Raw genomic sequence first — 4,339 nt, forward strand, 5'->3', positions numbered from 1 at the left:
TCTCGGATACCGTACGAAGGTGTTTGGGCTGTGAATAATATGCGTCCATGGTATAGTGGTTAAAAGAACTCTAATGTAGAGATCAGGGGCTCTCGATTGTCAGGATGACCGAGTTGTAGCAGTTATATTCCATTAGTTCTTATTCCATTAGCATTTATTATATATTTATTTATTCTATTACAAGTCTGTAATTATGCCTATCTCTATCTAAATTAACAATGCCTAGAGTTAAGCTTGTCTATTGTTGTCCTACTCTAAGAATGCCAAACACTAGATTAAGTGATATGTACAAGATGTCGATTTAGTAATAAAGCATCACTTGAAAACGACAATCGTGTGTTATTTTATTCGCCTACTAAATGTTATTGATGTGAAGGCCATAGAAACACTAAATATTCTAGTTAAAAGAAAGCCAAAAATTTAAAAGAAAACTTACCAATTCACTATTTAATTATACACTGAGGGAAATATAAAAATTTGTCCAAATTCATTTAGGGTTACTCTGAAATTAAATATTTTTTTTACATTAAATAAAAACATTAAATTGGTTTCCAAAAAATTCTTATTAAATATATAATAAAATAAAAAACTAAAACCCAGCCAACTGCACTCAAATCGATGATTTGATGGTGGCAAAGGAAATGAGAAATGTTTGTATGAATTTATTTCGGCATAAGCCGGCTATCATAAACATTTTTTGGAAGGTTCAAGTGTGGTTCACCTTGGGTTTATTGAACTGCCTGAATTTATTCTGATAATTGGTTGATAGTTTTGCTGCAAGTAGAGGATGCTGATGAGGAATGTGGTAATTCTGAAACGTGCGTCCATCCAACCATCTTGCAGTCTATAGGGCTTTGCCCAAATAAATTTGACAAACATTATTTTCCTCTGTTGGTTAAGCTACACTTGTAGTTTAGTCAATGCATGGTTTTAAGCTGAAATAAAAAAACAACAACAATGCTTAAAGAACAGAACCAACAATAACAAAACAAAACGAATGGTTAAAAGAAAGTTAAAGAAATCTTACCAATTCACTATTAAATTATAAGCAGAGGAGTAATAAAAATTATTCCAATTATTCTGGGGCTATTCTGAAATTAAAGATTTATTTTTTACATTAAAATATTAAATTGGTTTCTAAAAAATTTGATTAAAGAAATAATAAAACAAGGTATTAAAAACTGTGTTTTTGGTGATGTAATGGTCATTTTTTTCGACTTTTATTACGACTGAGTAAACAACTCATTTAGTAATTTTATGCTAATTTACAATAAATACTAGTGCAATTATTCAGGTAAAGTTGTTTCGTGATACACTGTTAGAAAAATATGTTTTTCATATGTTCCGATATAAACAAAATGTGTTTCGGGCACAATTCTTAAACACAATATATTTAAGTGCAAACATGTAATGTTCCTAAACTAACACAAAATGTTTGGGACACATATGTTAATATGTTACAATATATTATGTTTGGGGCATGAATGTTTCATAAAAATAATATGTGTGAATGTATACATATATAAATTTACACATTTCGAGTAAACATATATATGTTGTGATACTTTATTCAGAGAGCGACAGAGAGAGAGTTAGTATAGAGAAAGGAATAGAGATGGAAACCGGGAGGGTTGAATAAAAAGATATCAACATAACACAGCGAGAATGAAATGAGAGCAATTTCTGTGAAACCGCTTGTATGTTGTTTCGGATAACTGTTTCATGATAAGGCCAACAATTTAATATGCTTAAGTCTAAATATTATTTAATTTGAATATTAGAATGAGTATTCGGAATAAAGAGAGAAGAGAACCAAGAGAATAGACATTTGAAAAAAAAAAACAGCATATTTGTATTACAGAAAAAGATGCGAAGAACTCAAAAATTTCGTGGAAGTGAATATTATGTGAGAGAATGAGCACAATCTTCTTTGAGGAATTCTTCCAAGCATATACTATTTTTGGACTCAAAATGCTTCCAAACATATCATATGCTCACATAAAACAAACATATTAATGTTTCGCAGTATCCAATAATATATGTGCTTCCTGCAAAATATGTTTGGAACATATGTTAGAGAAGCGATTTTTTTTGAGGGTGTAAATAGTCCTTTAACTATACTCTAGTTTGTTCAAATTATATTAATTGACTACATCCATAGGCATAGCCCTTCTAAGTCTTCTGGTTCTCGCATGGTTGAAGAATATTTTGTTAAGATCTGAGTTTTCGTGACACTGTAACTTTAATGCATGTTTTCGTGCATTTAGGCTTATTTCCTCAATAATTGTCTTTATTCCCAAGTCTCGATGCAGATCGCTATTTCGAATATACCAGGGACTATAGTTCGTATGATTTTATTTTGGTTTTTTTGGTTTATTTCCACATCCTGTTTTGCGGCACAGCCCCAAAGCTGTATACCGTAAATCCATATCGGTTTAATAATTTGATTGTAGACGAGAATTTTATTTTTAATCGATATTCTGTTGTCAACAAACATCCAGTACATCTGACTGAATTTCATTTTAATTTCTTGGTTTTTTTCTTTACGTGTTCTTTCCATTTAATTTTTGCGTCTAGTGTTATATACAAATATTTACCGATGTTTGCATACGGAACTGATGTATTATTCAGGTATAATGGTATCTTGTGGATTTCTTTATTTGTAAATACCATGTGTATGGATTTGTTTTCGTTTAGCTGTATTCTCCATTTGTTAATCCAATTTAAGATACTAGACAGGACAGCCTGAAGTTTTGCGGTTGCCTCTAATTCTGTTTCTGCCGTGGTAAGAACTGCCGTATCGTCGGCGAAGGTAGCTATCGTTGCATCTGCAGAACATGGAATTTCTCATGTATATAGTAGATATAATATTGGCCCATACCACCTTGTGGAACCCCAGCTCTCATTGAACGTAGCGTGGAATAGCTATCTGCAATTTTTACACGAAAATGTCGCTGACTTAGATATGATTTTAAAATCTCGTAATACTCTATTGGGATATCATTGTATGTTATAGTTTACATAAGAGTCCCTCATGCTAGACTTTGTCAAATGCTTGTCCTACGTCCAGAAATACTGCGGAGCAGACATATTTGTTTTCGATAGCGTTCTCAGCTACATCAACAATGCGGTCAATTTGCTGTATCGTTGAATGTTCAGTTCTGAACCCAAATTGATGATTTGGGATAAGATTTCGATTACATATGATAACTTGGAGTCTTTTCAATAATAACTTTTAAAAAATTTTGGACATAACAGGTAATAGAGATATAGGTCGGTACGATGTTAACTCATATTCAGGGTTTGCTGGTTTTTGAATTAGAATTATTTCAGACACTTTCCATTCCAGTGGGACATATCTTAAACGAAAGCATGCATTTATTATATGCAGTAACTTTTGTTTTGCTAGAATTGGGAGATGCTTGAATATTGTTCCCGATATCAAATCGTCGGAAAAAAGTTACGGTCACACTTCGGTCCTCAAAATAATGCCAGATGTGCCTAACGTAGTGGATTATACTTTGGCGAGTCCACTTTTTACAAAAAGTTTGAAACTCTAATACCAAACAGTGAGGCGTGGTGCACACAGGCCTTGGGGAATAAACGATATATAGATTTCTACACTGATGGCTCCAAATTGGATGGACAAGTGGGTTTCGGAGTATATTCTAAAGATCTGGAATTTCGAATAGCGAAAAGATTACCTAATCACTGTAGTGTTTTTCAGGCCGAAATATTAGCAATAAGAGAGGTGGCGAATTGGCTGAAAAGTAATGTTCCAAGAAATGTTGCCATTAATATATACTCAGACAGTACACCTGCAATAAAATCCATGGACTCTGTGTTCCTTAACTCGAAAACGGCCATCGACTGCCGCAAATCTCTCAATGAGATGGCTGAGCAGCGCAATATTCACCTAATATGGGTGTCTGGCCATAGGAACAAACCGAGGAACTGCGAAACGGATGAGTTGGCGAGACTAGGGACTACCTTACATATTCCAGGGGAAGTAGAATCTGTTGGTATGCCCCTGGCTACCTCCAAGCTTCATACTGCGTGAGAAGGATGTTATGATGGCAAATGTTCAATACGAGAAGGGTTGTAACGACACCAAGCAAATATGGCCCCATTTAAACTTAAACCACACACTAGGTATGCTAGTGTTCTTGAGACGTCAGATATCACTCCTGATGTCTGCCATAACGGGTCGCTGCCTGATAGGCGATTTTGCAAAAACTATAGGCGCGAAGTATAATGACTATTGTATGAGATGTCATGGTGCGGAGGAAAAGGAAACAATTAAACACCTCTTGTGTGAGTGTCCTGTATTTTGTGTAAA

The sequence above is a fragment of the Haematobia irritans genome, chromosome 1 (genome assembly GCF_050003625.1).
Source record: "Haematobia irritans isolate KBUSLIRL chromosome 1, ASM5000362v1, whole genome shotgun sequence".
Taxonomy (NCBI): domain Eukaryota; kingdom Metazoa; phylum Arthropoda; class Insecta; order Diptera; family Muscidae; genus Haematobia; species Haematobia irritans.